This window comes from Anabrus simplex, chromosome 1, assembly GCF_040414725.1.
Source record: "Anabrus simplex isolate iqAnaSimp1 chromosome 1, ASM4041472v1, whole genome shotgun sequence".
In the NCBI taxonomy this organism is placed as follows: domain Eukaryota; kingdom Metazoa; phylum Arthropoda; class Insecta; order Orthoptera; family Tettigoniidae; genus Anabrus; species Anabrus simplex.
In genome coordinates, this window is record NC_090265.1 from 1,676,638,060 (window position 1) to 1,676,648,787 (window position 10,728).

The following is a 10,728-nucleotide window of genomic DNA, read 5'->3' on the forward strand; positions in this document are numbered from 1 at the left end:
GCGACGTTAAACCACCAGCAAGAAAGAAAACATGATTATTTGTTTCAATGATTCTCTTCCCGATACCAATGAGAATATTACTTCAAAATGTCCGCACTCGTACATTTTCCCCGTTACACGGATTAAAAGACGAGAAAGCGAGTACAGATTGTTCCCCTCTTAGCAGCCTCTTACAGCATCCAAGGGGCACAGATAGTTCATCCTTTGACTCCAGCCACAGGGATGATAAAAGTTTCCGATAAATCGGAAGATAAATTAGTGTATCCACAAAAGTATGAGAAAATGAAAGGCATTCTCAACCTCGTAAATGTAATACTAAATTATTATTATTATTATTATTATTATTATTATTATTATTATTATTATTATTATTATTATTATTATTAGCCTGTATTGTGGTGTAGAGCTATCGTGTCTGTATCAAGACGCAGGATTGGTTTTCCGGTCAGTTCAGGGATTTTAATTTTGGACTGAGGAATAGAACAGGGATCACTTGATATGAGAGTTTCTCCAGTTCTTAATTACAGGAAAAAAGCGCACTGTGAGAAGATGACGCTTCTGACGTAGTTTACATAGGTGAACGCTGGTTGCCATGGTTACAATGGTGTCGGGAAGTTGGAGACACTAATTTCAGAGAGATCTCAGGCCAAAAACACATTCATGTTAAAATCAAACTGGTAAAAGTAATATCTTCCGCTGTTTAGCAAGTTTTAAAGAAATTTCCTATCAAATCAATTTTTTTTTTAAATTGTCAATAATATAAGTTTAGGCAGCATGTATAGGTACTTAATTCACTTGGCAAGTTAACGCAAAGATCCAGTAACACATATACATATTTATGTAAAAGCAACCACACCGACATTTTGATCATTCTGTCGGTGAATACCACAGATGTTTTATGTGGCACATTGTACCACATGAGTGACGAATATATATTTTTCTCCTCTATCTGACTACACCGAGTTTGTGTGAAGAGGGACTTACTTTACGTTTCCCGAAGACTTTGTTCAGTTTTGGTGTTTTTATTCACATGAGAAATTTTAGAAAATCACGCGCAAATGTTGTTGTTTTCTGCGCAAAATTGTTCTTCTTTAGTTGTCATTGTTGAAGGCCCATGCAGTATAATGACCATGGTATCAGCTTTGCAATCGCAGTTACAGCTTGTCAGTTATTAAGTAACCCACTTACTCGTTACATCCGTGAGAACGCTTCAAATGGCTTCATGTATATTTCACTACTATATTGATAGCTTAAATCTCTAATTAGTGCTGATTGTCGCTAATGATGACATCTCAGTTGTGGCTAAAATGTTCTTCTAAATATGTAATATACAATCAGTATGATCCGACGGCACTCATGACGAGAGCTACGTGCTTCCACAACACAACATTGAATATAAGTAATATAATTGTCCTTTATGGGCTGGTTCAGAATGGAATTATTTCAAGTGAATTTCATGAAAATATTATATTTTTAATGGTTTAAAAATCCCTGCTGTGACCGTTCAAATGCATCACTGCTATCGGTGAGGAAATTGTAGTCGTGATGATAGTTTTAAGAGGAAGTACAACTGGGCAACTTCTTCCTAGATTAGATGTAATTAGATTTAAGTCTTTTCAAGCTCTTGCTCTATACAACCAGCGTTTCGTCTTAGGCCTGACGCCAGATTCATCAGAGTGGGATGTCTCAGGCCGTACTCACTGACGCTGAGGTGTATGCGGGTGACTTCAGTGAATGGCGGATGTTTTCATTCCCCACCCTGAGGAGGTGGGGTGCAGCTAATAAACGGAAACATCCTCTCTCTGGCCAGGAGATTAGACGGGGTTAAGGGGATTTGATGTAAATGGGAGATGGATAAAATGATGTGTTGAAGGTAGGGAATGGTATATTTGGTCTTTGGCTAAGTCTTTGGCTAATATATTTTCTTTACACAATCATACATGGAAGTCTAAATAAATATGTCTTTGATGGCTTGATGAAATAAATATCTGTTCGTTAAATCAGGATCAGAATTCTAAGTACAGCATTTGGATACATGGTAATATTCACTTTATCATATTTTTAAAAACCTAGAATAACATGACATACGCCGCCATCGTTTCATAACACACAAATATCAAATCTCATAAATAACTGAATAGCGATATACCGAGTTCGATAACTGCAGTCGCTTAAGTGCGGCCAGTATCCAGTATTCGGGAGATAGTGCGTTCGAACCACACTGTCGGCAGCCCTGAAGATGGTTTTCTGTGGTTTCCAATTTTACACCAGAAAAATGCTGGGGCTGTACTTTAATTATGGCCACGGCCTCTCCCTTCCAACTCCTAGCCCTTTCCTGTCCATCGCCGCCATAAGACCTGTCTGATTCGGTGCAACGTTACAAATTGGAAAAAGAAAAGATAAAGAAGAACAAGGATATCCTGAACTCTTCTAAAGACGTATACTATTATTCCTATTTACACTACTATGTGATATGCACAAACCTATTTGTAAATTACATTCAACCATTAGTAGGTGACTACTACTACTAAAATATTTTCATTACTCCCCTGAAGGGGGAGGCAGGCATCTTAGACGGTGACGCCGTCTCTCAGGCCAGGAAATTTGTTACGTTGAAGGAGATGCTCGGAGAAGGTGAGGGTGTTGGCGGCCGTGGCCTATACTGGGAACTGTTCCGGCATTCGCCTTATTGCAGGAGAATGGGAAACTACGAAAAACCATTCTCAGGTCAGACGACCATTGGGGCCAGCCGTGAGTTCCAGCCCTGTCCCTTCTCCCGAATGCAGAGGAGTAGAGGCACGGTAGAGCCGTGTCCACCCCTCCTCTAACAGGTAAATTTATCATGAGCCTATTCGTAGGCATAACTGCATAACTGCATAACTGCATACGGGAGATAAATCTCCACAATGGAATCATTTCCCGCCTAGCAATTCCTAATCGAAAATTTAAGTTCCCAAACAGGGAATTAGATTTTTCCCCACCAATAGAACATTAACAAAATGTAAGGTTCCTTCTTCTTAGTGTTCTTTTCTTTCCTCACGAGAGTGGTCCAGTACTTTGAAAGGCATTGTCCATTTGGACACCGACGACGTTCAGATGATGGCAAGATTCTATTTCTAACGATTCAAAGATGAGAGGTATGAAAGTAAACAAGGCCTCACAGCTACTTACAAATAGAGCATTGTGGAGGCGTTTAATAAATTCAGAAGGGCTTGCAGACTCAACGCCGAAAAATATTCCAGTCTATAATAATAATAATAATAATAATAATAATAATAATAATAATAATAATAATAATAATAATAATGGCATTTGGCCTCCGAAGAGACCTAGTGCAGCTCTTCGCAGTGATGTCATATGGGCAACCGGAGCGTCTTTGAGGCTAGGGCCCTACTTATAATGAAATTCTAATTCTGAAGACGACACACATAGCCAGCCCCCGAGCCATTTTAATTAACCAATGAAGATTAAAATCCCCGAGAATCGAATCCGGGGCCCCTGGGCCAAAGACCAGCACGTTAACAATTTACTCAAGGAGCCGGTCCCAATGTATAATGAAAATGTACATTATTGTTAATTCTGCAGGCTCGGGGACTAGGTGCCTGCTGTTCCCAAAATCCCTGCAACTCACAAACCACACACAACACCATCTACTACTACAATAACGCGCTGTTTCCTATACGGGGAGGATGCCACCGACCCTCGTCGGAGGGTCTGCCTTACAATGGCTGAAACAGGCTGGCAAAGTTAACGAAATTTTTAGCAACTGTTCTGAAATATTTTGCCCCAAGCAATATGACGGCCATGTGAGTCCGTTGGCTTCAACTCTGGCAGCACATTGGTGATGAGTTCTATTTCATTCTATATTATTCTGTACTCGTTTGCAACCAACCACAGTGAATCCTCAACCCTTATTTCTTGGATGTAGCATTCTGTACGTGACAACTTTGAAGCTCTCAGTAGGACTTCGTTCAGTCTTATGTCATCAGATGATGTTAATGTGGAACAAAATAAGAAATTCACTTCAGCGAATGAGAGGCATTCCATTGAGAAAGAACTAATAATGCGAAGAATTCCCTAACAATATAACTACTATTGAAATATGTTGTTGTTGTTGTTGTTGTTTGAAACATAACTCCATTGAGTTGTTTGATACAGATCTCCATGCCCCCCTATCCTGTGCTAAACTTTTCATTTCCACATAACTAGTACATCCCATATCTGCTCTAATTTGCTTGTCATATTCGTACCTTAGTCTAGCCATACCGTTCTTACCACCTACACTTTCCTCGAAAACCAACTGTGCAAGACCTGGGTGTCTTACGATGTGCCCTATCATTCTATCTCTTCTTCTGCTCAAATCTCTCACCAATTCAATTCAGTATCTCTTCATTCGTGATTCGATCTATCCATCTCGCCTTCAACATTCTTCTGTAACAACACATTTCAAAAGCTTCTATTCTCTTTCTTTCTGATCAAGTTATCGCACATTTTTCACTTCCATACGATGCCATGTTCCAGACGAAAGTCTTCAAAAACATATTTATAATTCCTGTATCAATGCAAGAGGTGAACAAATTTATTTTCTTAAGAAAGGCCTTCCTTGCTTGTGCAAGTCCTCATTACTTCCACCATAATTAGTTATTTTGCTACCCAAGTAACAATAGTCGTCTATTTTCTTTAAGACTTCATTTCCTAGTCTAATGTCTCCTGCATCACCTGACTTTGTTCGACCGCACTCCATTACATTTGTTTTTTTCATCTTGTATTCCTTCTCCAAGACTGTCCATACCATTCAGCAAATTATACAGATCTTTTGCAGAATCAGGTAAAATAACAATATCATCGGCAAATCTTAGGGTTTTGATCTCCTCTCCTTGAACTTTGATACCCTTTTCAAATTCCTCTTTGATTTCCTTTACTGCCTGTTATATCTAAACACTGAAAAGGGGAGGGACAAACCGTAGCTTTACATCACTCCTTTCTGGACTGCTGCTTCTTTTTCATAACCTTCGATTCTTATCACTGCAGACTGATTTTTGTATAGATTGTAGATAACTCTCCTTTCTCGGTATCACATCCCGATCACCTTCAGAATCTCAAACAGCTTTGTCCAATCAACATTATCGAATGCCTTTTCTAGATCTACGAACACCACGTACGTGGGCTTGTCTTTCTCAATTCGGTCCTCTAAGATCAGACGTAAAGTCAGGATTGCTTCAAGTGTTTCCACATTTCTTTTGAAGCCAAATTGATCATCTCCTAACTCAGTTTCAACTTGTCCTTCCATTCTTCTGCAAATAATACGTGCTAAAATTTTCAGGCGTGAGAAACAACACTAATAGTGCGTAAGATTTCAGACTTGTCAGCACCGGCTTTCTTGGGATAGGTAAAACAACATTCCCGAAAATCAGATGGCACCTCTCCTGTATAATTCATTTTACAAAATAAACGGATCAACTTCTCCATGCTGGTTTCTCTTAAGGCAGTCAGTCATTCTGAGGGTATGTCATCCATTCCTGGTGCGTTTTCGCTATTTAGGTCTCTGAAAGCTCTGTCGAATCCTGATCTAAAAACTGGGTCTCCCATGCCATCAATATCAACAGCCTCTTCTCGTTCCAGAACACTACCATCTACTTCTTTACCTTTATACAATTGTTGGATATGTTCCTGCCATCATTCTGACTTGTCTTCTTTCGATAAAAGTGGTTTTCCATCTGATTTTTTAATATTCATACACTTACTTTTCCTTTCTCCAAAGGTTTCCCTAATTTTCCTGTATGCAGCATCTACCTTTCCTAGGTCTATACAACCTTCAACATCCTTGTACTTCTCTTTTAGCCATTCTTCCTTAGCTGTACTGCACTTTCTATCTATTTCATTCTTTATTCGCCTGTATCCTTTCTGCCCTCATTTTTTGTATTCTTGTACTTTTGTCGTTCGTCAGTCAGGTCTAGTATCTCTTTAGTTATCCATTGTTTCTTAGGCGACCTTTCTTTTCTTCCTAACTTTTCTTCAGCAGCCTCACTGAGCTCATTCTTCATGACTGTCCATTCTTCCACTTCTGTGTTTCCTTCATCCTTTTCATTTAGTCCCTGCGTTACATGTTACTGGAAACAATCCATCACACTTTTTTCTTTCAACTTGTCTGGATCCCATCTCCTTGCATTCCTTCCTTTCTTCAATTTCTTCAAGTTCAGATGGCCTACTTACATGGTACATACGTTCAAATTTTTGTACCTCTAATTTTTTGAGCAGTGTATTTTGAGTATTAATATTATATAGAGCAATATATAGGCTATATAGTAGCAACTTGATTAATGAATATAAAAATATTATTTATACTTTAAAAATATAAAACAAGCTCAGATGCAACTGCAAGGTTCATGCTATATAGATCCTAATGTCATAAGAATCATAGAAGCTTTAATGATGAAATGTTCATCTAACATTGTTAAACCGTCTGAAAATGTTAATGTATTCGCAGAAGGATAGACGGATCATTTTGTATCGTTGAGCAAAAAAAAAAAAAAAAATCTACCTTGTATGTTTTGTTTATTACGATGGTATGTATTGAGTTCAAAACATTATGTAGAAGATTGAAAAAGTCTAAAAGTACTTCTAACACGCCCCATCAGCTCAGGACAATAATTTAAACCATAGGGACTATTTTTAAACATGAGATTTATTATTTGTGTGTTGTGAAACGATGGCGGTATATGTCATGTTATTCCGTGTTTTAAAACAAATAATCCAATAAATATTATAATGTATCCGAATACTGTACTTATAATTCTGACCCTGATTTAATGAACAGACATTTATTTTTTCAAGCCATCAAAGAAATATTTATTTTGACCTCCATGTATGGTTTTGTAAAGAAAACATATTAAGTGAGACACTTAGCCAAAGGCCAAATATACCATCCCCTAACTTCCACACATCATTTTATCCTTCTCCCATTTCCATCCAGTTCCCTTAACCCCGCCTAATCTCCTGGCCAGAGAGAGGGCGTTACCCTTTAACATTAGTCATTCATTGAAGTCATCTTCGTACACCCCAGCGTCAGTGGATAGGGCCTGACACATCCCACTCTGATGAGTCTTGCGTCAGGCTTAAGACGAAGGGCTGGTTTATAGAGTAAACTCCTGAAGAGACTTACGTCTAATTATATCTAATATAGGTTGCCTAGTTGTACTTCCTCTTAGAACAATCATCACTACTACCATTTTCTCACAGATAGCAGTGATGCTTTTGTACGGTGACCAAAGATGTAGGCATGTATGAAATATCCATGATCAAATTTATTCTGTTAGAATTCTGTTATGTCCCTGTTATGTCCCTGACCTTAGCCGAGATCGAACCTGAAATATCGGAAACAGGTAGAAATCATTTCGCCTCTAAAATCTCTCCGACTTGACGTTGAGATTTCAATTGAGAGCGTCCCACATGTCTTCACTTCTTTCCGTAAATACTGTTCTAAAGGTCACGTGTTTCCTCCTGCTAGTGAAAATGTCAGAGTTTAAGTGGCACCCTCTTCTAGCGCGGAGAGGTAGACAGTGAAAGGAGCAACATAGAGGTATACAGAGGAGATGTCTCGTATTACCTGAACTTCTCTTCATTACAGGACCATATTTGAATAGTTGCTAGGGTGGAAGAAAATTGAAGGAAGCTTATTTTATTTAGTGGTGTTTCAGTTTATAATAAATTCGTGTGACTACTGTGATGATGATTTATGATGATGATTATCTAAAACCAAACTAAACTATGTGGCGCATATATCTGATTAAAAGGTTTGGCTGCAAAAGCGACTGCTTGCACACCAGATTGCCTGCAAACACTGCAGTTGGACGTTCAAAGTGACAACATCAACCTTAGGCCTAATGCTTCGCATTTCTTACCGGTTCCGCTGTTTGTCGTATCACACAGTTCCTCACGGGACTGTGCTAACTCTGTTCCAGTACTCAGTCCAGAATTAAAATCTCTGTACGAGGAAGGAATCAAACCCGGGTTTTCTAGGTAAGAGGCATCATGGGATTGGTAATAATAATAATAATAATAATAATAATAATAATAATAATAATAATAATAATAATAATATTAATAATAATAACATTGCCTCCGTGGCTAAGGCGGCAGAGCACCCGCCTCTCGCCGCTGGGTTCCGTGGTTCAAATCCCGGTCACTCCATGTAAGATTTGTGCTGGACAAAGAGGAGGAGGGACAGGTTTTTCTCCGGGTAACTTACTCCTGTTTTCCCTGTCATAATTCATTCCAGCAACACTCTCCAATATCAATTCATTTAATCTATCATTCATTAATCATTGTCCCAGAGGAGTGCGACAGGCTTCGGCAGCAGGCACAATTCCTATCCTCGCCGCTAGATGGGGGCTTCATTCATTCCATTCCTGACCCGGTCGAATGACTGGAAACAGGCTGTGGATTTTTATTTAATAATAATAACAATAACAATAATAATAATAATAATAATAATAATAATAATAATAATAATAATAAAATAATAATAATACACTATATCCGCATTTTTATTTATATGATATTGTTTTAGGGCCGGATGCCCTTCATTGCCCCCAATATACCATAATACAAAAAGAGGCCTCTCTTGATATGAGATACAGAGTAAACACTCTAGGAATCTGTCCGTAACCTGGAGAATGGACGATGCCTGATGACCTTTTTATGCAATTTTCTTTATTAAGGTACCATCAACCTCCAAAAGAATATCAGAAAAATTAAAGGGGAAGGTAGTGAGACAAGCAGTGATATGTTGTTGTCGTTTGGGTCATCAGTCCGCAGTCTAGTTTGATGCAGCTCTCAATACGACCCTACGCTGTGCCAACTTTTTCATTTCTACGTAGCTGCTACATACACTGACTGACAGAGCAAATGCAACACCAAGAAGGGGTGGTCAGAACTTTATGCCAATTGCAGGGTAGACTGACGTCACTGAAGTATGCTCATGATGTGAAATGCGCCGCTGTGCTGCGCACGTAGCGAACGATAAATGGGACACGGCGTTGGCGAATGGCCCACTTCGTACCGTGATTTCTCAGCCGACAGTCATTGTAGAACGTGTTGTCGTGTGCCACAGGACACGTGTATAGCTAAGAATGCCAGGCCGCCGTCAACGGAGGCATTTCCAGCAGACAGACGACTTTACGAGGGGTATGGTGATCGGGCTGAGAAGGGCAGGTTGGTCGCTTCGTCAAATCGCAGCTGATACCCATAGGGATGTGTCCACGGTGCAGCGCCTGTGGCGAAGATGGTTGGCGCAGGGACATGTGGCGCGTGCGAGGGGTCCAGGCGCAGCCCGAGTGACGTCAGCACGCGAGGATCGGCGCATCCGCCGCCAAGCGGTGGCAGCCCCGCACGCCACGTCAACAGCCATTCTTCAGCATGTGCAAGACACCCTGGCTGTTCCAATATCGACCAGAACAATTTCCCGTCGACTGGTTGAAGGAGGCCTGCACTCCCGGCGTCCGCTCAGAAGACTACCATTGACTCCACAGCATAGACGTGCACGCCTGGCATGGTGCCGGGCTAGAGCGACTTGGATGAGGGAATGGCGGAACGTCGTGTTCTCCGATGAGTCACGCTTCTGTTCTGTCAGTGATAGTCACCGCAGACGAGTGTGGCGTCGGCGTGGAGAAAGGTCAAATCCGGCAGTAACTGTGGAGCGCCCTACCGCTAGACAACGCGGCTTCATGGTTTGGGGCGCTATTGCGTATGATTCCACGTCACCTCTAGTGCGTATTCAAGGCACGTTAAATGCCCACCGCTACGTGCAGCATGTGCTGCAATGCTCTGTTTCAGCAGGATAATGCCCACCCACGCACTGCTCGCATCTCCCAACAGGCTCTACGAGGTGTACAGATGCTTCCGTGGCCAGCGTACTCTCCGGCTCTCTCACCAATCGAACACGTGTGGGATCTCATTGGACGCCGTTTGCAAACTCTGCCCCAGCCTCGTACGGACGACCAACTGTGGCAAATGGTTGACACAGAATGGAGAACCATCCCTCAGGACACCATCCGCACTCTTATTGACTCTGTACCTCGACGTGTTTCTGCGTGCATCGCCGCTCGCGGTGGTCCTACATCCTACTGAGTCGATGCCGTGCGCATTGTGTAACCTGCATATCGGTTTGAAATAAACATCAATTATTCTTCCGTGCCGACTCTGTTTTTTTCCCAACTTTCATCCCTTTCGAACCACTCCTCCTTGGTGTTGCATTTGCTCTGTCAGTCAGTGTACTACATCTACTCCAATCAGCTTGCCATATTTATGCCTGGGTCTACTCTTACAATTCCTATCGCCTACTCTTATCTCAGAAACTGTCCGGCTCCATGGCTAAATGGTTAGCGTGCTGGGCTTTGGTCACAGGAGTCCCGGGTTCGATTCCCGGCAGGGTCGGGAATTTTAACCATAATTGGTTAATTCCGCTGGCACGGGGGCTGGGTGTATGTGTCGTCTTCATCATCATTTCATCCTCATCACGACGCGCAGGTGGCCTACGGGAGTCAATTCCAAAGAGCTGCACCTGGGGAGCCGAACTTGTCCTTGGACACTCCTGACACTAAAAGCCATACGCCATCTCAGAAACTAACTGAACAATTCCTGGGTCCCTGAAGATGTACTCATTCATCCTATGCCTTCTTCTGGTCCAATTTTGCCCAGTCGTTCTTCTTTCACCAATTCGATTCAGTA